Below are 12,444 nucleotides of genomic sequence, written 5' to 3'. Positions count from 1 at the left end.
GTTTTCCTCTTAGTTTATCGGGTTTTAATTGACATTTTTTTCGGCATTCTCTCTACATATTTCTGAGCGACACTCTTGAAAAGCATTTGCACGTGCTCACATGAAGAATATCTTGCACCAGCCAAAGCGAGGTGGCCGGTTAGCTCAGCTGGTTAGAGCGTGGTGCTAATAACGCCAAGGTCCTGGGTTCGATCCCCATACTGGCCAGCTGCTGTTTTGCTCCATTTAAAAAAATCAATGAAAATTTAGTTTTTGATGCTTTCTCATCTTTACTGGGTTTGCCTGGCAGGTTTTCATTTTTCTCATTTCACGGAATATCTCTCAAGTTTTCTCGGTTTGCCGCACCATCCCTTAGGATTCTGCCACTGATTCTTGGAATTTCCTTTCACTTTTTGGAGCAGAATCTTAGTTTCCTGGGAATGTGTCCCAATTTCCTGTGTCCATCAATCAGTTGGTTCGAATTATCTCTCAATTTTTTTGTTTGCATCTCCTGGATTTTTAGATTTCCTGTGCAGTTTGCGTTTGTTTACACCACTGCCTTAGATGTTCCACACTTTCTTGACTTACCATTTTGGTACTTGGTGTTTCCTGTCAATTTTTGGGCTCTCTTCCCAGTTTCTCGGTTGTCCTCAGTTTCTTCATTTCAAACCTAAATATAAATGTGTTCCTTTATCAGTTTTTAGGTCTACCTATCCTTTTCTTGCATCTTTCAAATTTTCATTGTTTTATATTGGGTTTCTCTCTCAGTGCATTGGTTTTCTTCTCAGTTTATCGGGTTTTCGTTGACATTTTTTCGGCATTCTTTCTCAAAATATATAAGCGACACTGTTGAAAAGCATTTGCACGTGCTCACATGAAGGATATCTTGCACCAGCCAAACGGAGATGGCCGGTTAGCTCAGCTGGTTAGAGCGTGGTGCTAATAACGCCAAGGTCCTGGGTTTGATCCCCATACTGGCCAGCTGCTGTTTTTTTTCATTTAGAAAAATCTATAAAAATTTAGCTTTTGATGCTTTCTCAGCGTTATTGGGTTTGCCGGGCAGGTTTTCATTTTTCTCATTTCACGGAATATCTCTCACGTTTACTCAGTTTACCGCACCATCCCTTAGGTTTCTGCCTCTGTTTCTTGTCATTTCCTTTCACTTTTTGGCGCAGGATCTTAGTTTCCTGGGAATGTGTCCCAATTTCTTGTTTCCATCAATCAGTTTGTTCGAATTTTCTCTCCTTTTTTTCTTTCCATCTCTTTGATTTTTAGAGTTCCTTTGCAGTTTGTGTTTGTTTACACCTCTGCCTTGGACTTCCCACACACTTGCTTGACCATGTTTGTTTGTTGTAGTCCGGAGTAAGACTGATGGCCTTGATCGAAGTTGTCTTGTGGTTGTTGTTGTTGTTGTTTGACTTGCATCCCACTGGGATTTTTGCACACAGCGTTGGTGTACGGTGTTTTTTCTGCAATATTTTGCTGTCTTTTCTTGGATTTTCTGTTTGCACTTAGTCACATATTCACTTTAAGATGTTTTCTTGTTCATGTTTTTGTTTTCTGTTTGTTGCGGTTGCACCCGATTGAAGATCCGAATGGCTCACAGGGCTATACCTAATACATGAACTTGAACTTGACTTATCTTGTTGTTACTTGGTGTTTCCTCTCAATGTTTGGGCTCTCTTCCCAGTTTCTCGTTTATCCTCTCAGTTTCTTCATTTATAAACTGTAAATAAGATACGTTTCTTAATCAGTTTTTTAGGTCTACCTTTCAGTTTCTTGCATGTTTTTAATTTTAATGGTTTTTAATTGGTGTTCTCTCCCAGTTCATTGGTTATCTTCTCAGTTTATCAGCTATTCATTGACATTTTTCGGAATTCTTTCTCCCAGTTTCTGAGCGAGTGTTGAAAAGCATTTACACGTGCTCACAAAAACGATTACTGCACAGCTCTGCACTCTCTTCCCGGATGCTTCCGCACTCTCTCTTTCCGCCGTAATGCACGCGCTCCCTTGTCCTCCATTGTGGCGTGTGTCTCTCTCTCTCGGCGGCGCACGGGGAGTAGAGAGGGCTTCGCCGGTGGAGGTCGTCACGTGGCCGGTGGCGAGACGAAGTAAGCGATGATGCAGTCCGAGAAAATGAGACAAAGTTTAGAGAACAATTATAAGCCAATAAACACATTCACCGCGCATTACAGTAAGTGAACGTGGGTAGAGAGCAGAGGTCGCAAACGGGTTTTGATTCCTTATACGTACCCGTACCCGGCCGCACCAGGGTCGCAAACGGGTACCCGTACCCGGCCGGGTACGGGTAGCCGGGTATTGGGTAGGGTACGGGTATCGGGTACCCGGTTGCGACCTCTGCTCTCCTTATATTGCTCTCGGCGGAGTTAGGCTCCGCCTCTAGCCACGCCCCTCGAAGAAGCTTCTCGACGCTTCCCGGACGTACCCACGAGCTCCGCCCATTACCTTTGGCCCAGATGGAACCCTTCCCTCTGATTGGATATGAGTATAATTCTAGATTTGAAGCTTTCCTGACTGCAAGGATTCATATTCTTAGGTTTTTTCGGTAAAGTCACGTAGGTAAATAATTAAAATTAATAAAAGTAAAATAAAAATAAAATAAAAATCACGACGTTTCGGAGGCAGCACAAGCTTCCGTCTTCAGGTGGAACCGTCACAGCACGACTGCTGTATCAAGTGAGAGAAATTTACTTGATACAGCTGTCGTGGCTGTGACGGTTCCACCTGAAGACGGAAGCTTGTGTTGCCTCCGAAACGTCGTGATTTTTATTTTATTATTTTATTTTTATTTTACTTTTATTAATTTTTTTTACCTACGTGACTTTACCGAAAAAACCTAAGAATATGGATATGAGTAACCCAGCAGTGACTACGCAGCCCTTCGTCGTCCCGTAGGTGGCGCTCTCTCATTACATTAACATGACTAACAAGTGAATGCGGAAAGAAGACAAATAAAATAAACGGATGCTCCACAGGATATTATTTATGTCTGTTGTAGGCCAATCGCTTTCAAAGACAATGCATATATCATCAGAGCATGTTTTGTTTGCATATTTTCCCACAAGTATGTGTGGTTAATGGGACTTGATGCCTTGTAAAAGGTATCTATTTGGTGTTCGAACATCTTATCACCTCCTGTTTTGTTGGCAGGAAGGGTAACACTTAATTATTCTTATTTTTCATAATTTTGGACACTGGAAAAACGGTCCCGTGGACAGTTATCCATTGTTCTTCTTGGTTCTTTCGGTAAAGTCACGTAGAAGGGAAATATTAAAATAATAAAAATAAAACATAATAAAATGATTCTCACGACGTTTCGACCACAACGCAAGCAGCCGTCCTCAGGTGAAGAACAGGTCTGTCAGAAAGACGCTGTCTGTCGGAAAGACGCTGTCTTTCCAACAGACCTGTTCTTCACCTGAGGACGGCTGCTTGCGTTGTGGCCGAAACGTCGTGAGAATTATTTTATTATGTTTTATTTTTATTATTTCCCTTCTACGTGACTTTACCGAAAGAACCAAGAAGATGAATCCCTGCAGTCACGAAAGCTTTAAATCGAAAAGTTCCCCATTGGTCAAACATGTTACGTAACTGCAGAAGATATGGTCATTGCTGTTCACACTGTGAAGGCGTTGACGACTTTGCTGATGGACCTGGAGTATGCACCTAAGAGATGGAGCCTTTCTTTCAGCTCTACAAAAAATTAATCCGTAAAAACAAAGTTTTTCACTATAAATCATTTATATGGGTGGCATCGGTTTTATTTTATTATTCATTTCTGTTTTTCTTGAGTAAGAGTTTCATTTTTATCACATTGGTATTTTAAATGAAATATGAAAAAAATGTTTTCTAAAAAGTGGAAAATTTTGGAAAGAAATTTTCACGAAAATAAATTGTCACGCACAACGAGTCTGTGTGCAAAATGTCAGCTCGATTGGATCACGGGAAGTGGGTTAAAAAACGACCGAAAAATTTGCACGGTCATAAGCGCGCAAAGCAAGTGAACTTAATATAAAGGATTTTTAAAAAAAACTCCTATCCGGGTATTTTCTGTCATCAAATACTACACCCGCATCAACTCCCCATGAGTGTTGGGGGCAGTTGTGTAGCAAGTGAAGATGTTTCTATACCTAGTCAGTGTGCTTATAACTGGCTCCGATTTGGCAGCAGAGGTATAACTCTGAGTCAGTCGAGCAGCATTATCTTTTAATCAGCTTCTATTATGCTGTGTGGAAGCTGCCTGGCCTATTGCTCCATTCGAAGCCCCATCCCGGGTTTAACCGGACTGGATTGTGTGAGGAACAAACAAATGTTTGAATTAAAAATCTGTATTTATCTTGGACAGTCCTATTCGTGAGCTGGGTTGGCTGGGTCATGTAGCCTGCATGCCCAGTCAACGCATACCCAGGCAACTCAGGTTTGGCCGGATAGAGGGGGCTAAACGGGCACAGAACGAGCTAGAGAGGAGATGGACTGATCCAGTACATCAGGATTTGGAGCTGATTTAACATTCTGTTAACTGGTACCAATGGTGTCAATATCAGTCTGTGGAGGAGGCTCGTGAAGGACGCTACTGGGCAGATGGCGGCAGTCACACTCCAGCAACAATAGAGGGCAGAGGAGCGACGCTCGCGACAACAAGCGGAGTGCCGGACAGCTAAAAACGCAGCCAGTTGACACAGTGGTGGGTACAGGTGGTGCGGATACCACACCAGAGGTGGAATGTGCTCCAATCCAGGGGTTGTCATTCAGACCCTGTTCTTCACCTGAGGACGGCTGCTTGCGTTGTGGCCGAAACGTCGTGAGAATTATTTTAGTATGTTTAATTATTATTTTATTATTTCCATTCTACGTGACTTTACCGAAAGAACCAAGAAGATTCATATCTCATGGAATCTTTTCTGAGGTTCCCCTCAACCACGATCTGGAACTCAACCCCAAAGCTCAAATTAAGCCCCGACTACTGCACAAATATTTTTTTTAGCAACAAACGCATCATGATGGTGGCTGCTACTTGCTGTAATGAAACATTGGCAATGTATTTGCTTACACGTTATGGGCGTCAGGACATTTCAGGGCCTGTAACGATTCTCTCCCATTGCGACTCAATCAATTGTCCCAATTTGGGGCCTTCATTACATTAAATTATGTTTTTTGTTATGACATCACGGTTTATTTCAGCACCCCCATGGCTGCAGGTGTTCAATAACCTTATTACTAATTACACATTTAAAGACTAGATTTATAATTGTTTTACCAGGTAAGGCCCACTGCGCTGTGTAGCTCTTTTTCAAAAGCGACCTGGTTCTAGATTTGAAGCTTTCGTGACTGCAAGGATTCATATTCTTAGGTTTTTTCGGTAAAGTCACGTAGAATAGCGACCTGGTTATCACAAATTACACTGGTCAACAAATTTTTTTTTCTGGCCTGGATTTTTGCAGCTGTTTTAGACTAATTTCAGAGTGCTGATTCCAAATCTGATCTCAGATTTGCTCTATCACATATCATTTTATGCTATCGGCAGTGACTGCTTTAGTGTTAAAATATGGTGCTGTATTTTTAGGATAGTGTGTTTATAATATCATTTTATGTAGATATCCACATTTATTTAAATTTTTTCTTCCGCAGTTTGTATTGGAAATGATGTGATAGACAAAAACTGATGCCAGATTTGGAATCAGCACCCCAAAATTACCTTAAAACCGTTGGAATACCTTATGCCAGAAAAAGTGTGTTGACCAGTGTTATAGCTCAACGAGGTGGCTTGTCATCATGTGGAAATGTATTGCAGCTAAAATACTCTAAAACGCGTATTTCTAAATGTGGAAGTAAAAAACCGGGAGGACCCAGAGAAAAATCCACGCAACCACGGATAGAGAGAGACACGCAAACTCCAAATATACAGCAGGTGTCAGGGTCCGGATTGAACAACGACCTCCTATATACCAGGCAAGCTAATTAACATCTCCTAGCCACTGTGTGTGTACCCTGGTTTGACAGCAAGGTCTCACTCCGAATCAGTCGCGCGGCATTAGCCTTTCATCAGCTGCATAATGCCGTGTGGAAGCTACCTTGTCTGTCGCTCCGCACGAAGCTTTGGGTCTTCTCGGCCACGGTCATGCCCTCCCTTCTCTATGCTTGTGAAACCTGGACCTACCCGAATGGAACATCTTCGCCGGTGGGAAACATTCAGGCTGGCATAACTACGATCCATCCTGGCTTTAACCAGGCTGGATTGTGTGAGGAGTTCATAAATCTTTGAAAGATCTGGGACACAGTCCGATCGGTGAGCTCCTCCAGCAGCCAAGGCTGCGTTGGCTGGGTCACCGCATACCTAAACAGCTTTGTTCTGCCGAATAGAGGGGGCTAAACGGGCGCGGGACGAGCTAGATAGGAGATGGAGTGATGTGGTACAAAAGGATGTGGAGCTGAGTGGATTTGCCGATGACTGGTGCCAGCCTTGTCAAGATCGGCCTCTGTGGAGGAGGCTCGTGAAGGACGCTGCTACTGGCAAGTTGAAGGCAGTCACCCTCCCAACAACAACGAGCGATGCTCAAAACAACGAGCGGAGAGCTGGTCGGCTAAAAACACCGCCAATTGCAAAGTGGTGAGCACACGTAGTGCATGGGCCCGTCATTTCTGTCAGTAAGTTCATAACGCCGGGTATAGCTACCATAACCTCTCGCCAGCGAGTTTATCTCACTTCAACTTGGTCCTAAGGTGCACTCAGCTTGACACGAGTGGCAGTTGATGGTTGGTGTTGTTAAATTTAGGTGGGTCTGTGTCAAGGCCGTAATTATAATATATATTTGGGGGGGACATCCCCCCCAATATTCAAATATGCTCAAAATGTCCCCCCCCCCCCAATATATTGCTATGAAAAATTGCTATGCTATGTAAATAAAAACAACAGTTTGCTAAACCTTGGCCACAATATCTGGACTTGTCTTCATATAACAATGCATAGATTTCTGTTTATATGATTGTGGTTATGGTTGTACTTTATTAATCCCTAATCTCTGCCATTACATACAATGAAACAAGAAATGGTAAAAAATAAAATAAAGTAAAAACAGAGAAATGTAATGCAATACACTATTAGACATTATTGTAAAAAACAAATAAAAAGTCTATCCACGTTTTAGTGAATTTTTTAATATTTTAGGCAGGAAATGAGTTTTCAAATTTAGATTTTTTTTTCTGGGTTGGGACCCCCTGGACGATTTGGTCCCAGCCCATAGTTGACTCCATGGCTACGGGGCCTTTGTCTGGTCGGGGCTTATCGAACAATCGTCGTGTGCATGAGAATGAGGAAACTGCAGAAAAGTGGAATTTCTAGCCAGACAACCTGTTCCTACCCCCCCCCCATCTCTCTCTATCACCTGAAGAGTCACCTTACACTCAAACACAGCGCAGACTCTCACCCTACAGCTGAGTGACTCAAAGCACAGACTCTCACAACCATTGGTGAGTAACCCACAACACAGACACTCACCACCCTGGTGAGTGACACACAGACACTCACCACCCTGGTGAGTGACACACAGACACTCACCACCCTGGTGAGTGACTCACAAACACTCACCACCCTGGTGAGTGACTCACAGACACTCACCACCCTGGTGAGTGACTCACAGACACTCAACACCCTGGTGAGTGACACACAGACACTCACCACCCTGGTGAGTGACACACGGACACTCACCACCCTGGTGAGTGACTCACAGACACTCACCACCTTGGTGAGTGACACACAGACACTCACCACCCTGGTGAGTGACTCACAAACACTCACCACCCTGGTGAGTGACACACCACACAGTCACTCACCAGGGTGGCGAGTGACTCACAAACACTCACCACCCTGGTGCGTGACTCACAGACACTCACCACCCTGGTGAGTGACTCACAGACACTCACCACCATTGGTGAGTGACTCACAGACACTCACCACCCTGGTGAGTGACTCACATACACTCACCACCATTGGTGAGTGACTCACAGACACTCACCACCTTGGTGAGTGACTCACAGACACTCACCACCCTGGTGAGTGACTCACAGACACTCAACACCCTGGTGAGTGACACACAGACACTCACCACCCTGGTGAGTGACACACGGACACTCACCACCCTGGTCAGTGACACACAGACACTCACCACCCTGGTGAGTGACTCACAGACACTCACCACCCTGGTGAGTGACTCACAGACACTCACCACCATTGGTGAGTGACACACAGACACTCACCACCATTGGTGAGTGACACACAGACACTCACCACCCGTGGTAAGTGACTCACAGACACTCACCACCGCTGGTGAGTGACTCACAGACACTCACCACCGCTGGTGAGTGTCTAAGCACGAGGAATGGCTTGAAAAGTTGTATAATCTCCGTAGATGTAGATGCCACTGGTTGTTGATGTTCTCAAATGTAGATGCCACTGGTTTTTCGTGATCGGCAGATGCAGCTGCCACTTGTTTTCATGTTCTGCAGATGTAGATACCACTGGCCATTCATGTTCTACACCTTTAAATGCCACTGGTTCTTCACTTTCTGTAGATGTAGTTGCCACTGGTTCTTCACGTTCTGCAGATGTAGATGCCACTGGTTCTTCATGTTCTGTAGATGTAGATGCCATTGGTTCTTCACGTTCTCAAATGTAGATGCCACTGGTTATTCACGTTCTGCAGTTGTAGATGCCACTGGTTCTTCACGTTCTGCAGATACAGATGCCACTGGTTCTTCATGTTTTGCAGATGTAGATGCCGCTGGTTCTTCATGTTCCGTAGATGCAGATGCCACTGGTTCTTCATGTTTGCAGATACAGATGCCACTGGTTCTTCATGTTTTGCAGATGTAGATGCCACTGGTTCTTCATGTTCCGCAGATGCAGATGCCACTGGTTCTTCATGTTTGCAGATACAGATGCCACTGGTTCTTAATGTTCTCCAGATGTAGATGCCACTGGTTTTTCACGTTCAGCAGATGCAGATGCCACTGGTTCTACACGTCCTGCAGATGTACAGTAGATGCCACTGGTTCTTAATGTCCTGCAGATGTAGATGCCACTGGTTCTTCGTGATCGGCAGATGTAGATGCCACTGGTTATTAATGTTCTGCAGATGTAGATGCCACTGGTTCTTCACATTCTGTAGATGCAAATGCCACTGGATGTTCACGTTCTGCAGATGTAGATGCCACTGGTTCTTCGTGTTCTGCAGATGTAGATGCCACTGGTTATTCATGCTCTGCAGATGTAGATGCCACTGGTTTTTCATGTTCTGCAAATGTAGATGCTACCACCACCACCGTTTATTGCGCGGCGCTTGAATTTAGGACTCTCAGTCTGAACAGGCAACTGGACATATTGACAGGTTTTTTTCGTATCTATTAAAATTCGTAAGTCGAATGTTCGTAAGTAGAGGAGTCCCTGTAGTAGCAGCAGTTAGCGCTACTTTACTGTGCTTTGAAACCACGCGAAACTCGACCGAGTTCGATCCTCCGCTCACGGCGAATATTTGAACCAGTTCTGGACAAAGACAGCCGGGGCATGGTTTTGGCCTACCCACCTGCCTAGTTTGTGCCATGATGGCCTTAGCAGGTGCTGCTCGCTACTAACAGCACTTGCCCCTTCAGCCTGTTAAAAGGCTACACTGGGGGTGGGGGACCTTTGTCTTTTGTGACAGAATCCACCCGAAATGCGTTCGATCGCCTTAGACCTGGGACGCTAAGCGGGGAGATTGAGCCTGGACAGCAGAGGTCGCAAACGGGTTTTGAGTCCTCACCCGTACCCGGCCGCACCAGGGTCGCAAACGGGTACCCGTACCCGGCCGTACCCGTACCCTACCCGTACCCGGCCGGGTACGGGTAGGGTACGGGTATCGGGGACCTGATTGCGACCTCTGGGATGAAGCCATGTTGCAGGCGTGGGTGGGTTGATTCTAGGAACGTGATTGTGAGAAGAGACAAGACGTTGGGAAATGAGTGACAAACGGTGACTCACCCAGTGACTCACGGCTTACCCGTACCCGGCCGCACCAGGGTCGCAAACGGGTACCCGTACCCGGCCGGGTACGGGTACCCGGTTGCGACCTCTGCTGGACAGTGCTGAGTAAAGTGTTGTACAGTACTTCTTCATTACGACTCTCACGGTCACCGAACTTTGCTGACTCCCGTGCCCATCTACTGGATATCTATGTAAAAAATCGTCATAGCTCATCGGATTCCTCCACCTGCAGTCCAAATACAAATTCTGATCACCAAGCAGCACTGACCATTGGGGTGAAGTATGGATAATTAACAGTCAACAGTGAATCAACAATAGCCATACGCGATCAGCCCAGACGCACGCACGCACGCACACACAACGCACGCCAAGTCTGCAAAAGTTGCAGCTTGTTCGAGTTGAATTCTCGCCGTGCGTTGAGTCCAGCTGTGGGATAGTGGACTCGCTCGTTCTCTCCCAGAGCCGGCCCAGCCACTAAGCGACCCTTGCAATTGCAAAGGGCCCCGTGGCCAGCAGAGGGCCCCCTAGAGTCACTGCTAGCTAGTGGGTGAAAAAAATCATACATCAAAGGGGCCTCCAACCAAATTTTGCTTAGGGCCCCCAAAGGTCTAGGGCCGGTTCTGTTCTCTCCACACAAACAGCAACACCACGCCACAAGTTGGTTCCCGCGAATGGTGACTGGTGACCGCGTTCCCAAATAATTTTCAGTTTCATTCATTTGGTATAGACCTGTGAGCCATTCGAATCGGGTGCAACCGCAACAAACACAAACATGAACAGGAATCGCGACCGCGTGCGCGATGAACGGTGACCGCGTGCACGCGTGTCGGGTCGAGTCGTGATTTCTCCCGTATTTCGCTTCTCCCCCACCTCTGGCAGGATCGAGGACGATGGGGACAGGACTTTGGCGCTGCTGGGGACTGTGGGGGCTGTTGGTGGTGATGGTGGTGGCGCAGAGCCACGCGTTGCAGATTGGTAACTAATTTATTGTAATAGTAGTAGGTTTTTACCCTTTCAACTGGTACAAAAACTGACACCTTTATACAAGGCATCATGTTTGCAATAACCACAACACAAGCAGTCAAATTGCAAACAAAAAGAAACAACTCTGATGATGATAATGATATGCACTGTCCTTGAAGTTTTTGTACCAGTTGAAAGGGTAAAAACCTATTACTATATTTTGCCACTGGTAAAGGAGATGTCTCATAAACTCAATTATTGTTTTGTTTTACCAGTGGGTAAGGTCCAAAGTTACAAATAAGGGATACGTCACCTCGATGCGACGTTGGGACTGCTATTGCAGTAGAGTCTCCATAACACTGGTCAACAAAAAAAAAGCATTTTTTTCTGGCCTGGACTTTAGCAGCTGTTTTAGACTAATTTCAGGGTGCCGATTCCAAATCTGATCTCAGATTTGCTCTATCACATATTTTTTATGCTATCGGCATACCCCATTTTCATTGATTTTACCCGAAATTAACTCTGTCACTTATGATTGCAAGTTGTTGCGAGTCAGTGACTGATTTAGTGTTAAAATATGGTGCTGTATTTTTAGAATAGTGTGTTTATAATATACTTTTATGTAGATATCCACATTTATTTAATATTTTTCTTCCGCAGTTCTTATCGAAAATGCAATATTTGATATCTCAAAAACCTGATGTGATAGACAAAACTGATGCCAGATTTGGAATCAGCACCCCCCAAAATTACCTTAAAACCGTTGGAATACCTTATGCCAGAAAAAGTGTGTTGACCAGTGTTATCTACGCGCGGTTTATTTGATTTTGCGGATTAACCGCGCACCTGAAATTTTGAGATACGTGAACAACTCGTGAATTTTTCCCTTAAACCCAAATTAATCATCTATAAACACTTATACATTATTAAATTTCGATTTAAAGCTTTCGTGACTGCAGGGATTCATCTTCTTGGTTCTTTCGGTAAAGTCACGTAGAAGGGAAATAATAAAATAATAAAAATAAAACATAATAAAATTATTCTCACGACGTTTTGGCCACAACGCAAGCAGCCGTCCTCAGGTGAAAACCAGGTCTGTCGAGGCGACAGCGTCTGAATGAAACAGCACACGTGCTTGGAGCATATATATAAGCTGGGTTGGAAGGGGGGGAAAGGGCGCCTTGACAAAAGAATATGCATATCAAGAGGAATTTAGCATATTTATGGGAAATGCAGGTATGTGATTAGTACTACTTATGCCCGTGCATTATGCAGGATTAGCAGCATCAAATTGAGGGAAAATGGGAAACGCAGGTATGTGAATAGTACTAATTATTCTTGGAAGTGTGTATTACAGGTCATGTGCTTAAACCGAGCAAATATGTACTCTGATTAATCCAAAATCCACGTGATCGCCTCTACAGTACAGTAGTGGCATATCTTTACCACAGTGGGCGGAGTTTGAT

At 44.7% G+C, this 12,444-nt stretch overlaps 2 non-coding genes across 2 annotated transcripts; both read left to right on the top strand.

Moving 5' to 3' along the window:
- Positions 1-133: 133 nt before the first annotated feature.
- Positions 134-207, top strand: TRNAI-AAU (transfer RNA isoleucine (anticodon AAU)). The gene has a single exon. It is a non-coding gene; the product is annotated as a tRNA-Ile (tRNA).
- A 679-nt stretch (positions 208-886) lies between these two features.
- TRNAI-AAU (transfer RNA isoleucine (anticodon AAU)) lies at positions 887-960 on the top strand. The gene has a single exon. It is a non-coding gene; the product is annotated as a tRNA-Ile (tRNA).
- The last annotated feature ends 11,484 nt before the right edge of the window (positions 961-12,444 follow it).

Source organism: Lampetra fluviatilis, chromosome 76 (genome assembly GCF_964198595.1).
Source record: "Lampetra fluviatilis chromosome 76, kcLamFluv1.1, whole genome shotgun sequence".
NCBI classification, from domain to species: domain Eukaryota; kingdom Metazoa; phylum Chordata; class Hyperoartia; order Petromyzontiformes; family Petromyzontidae; genus Lampetra; species Lampetra fluviatilis.
This window is presented reverse-complemented; position numbering and strand designations above follow the sequence as displayed.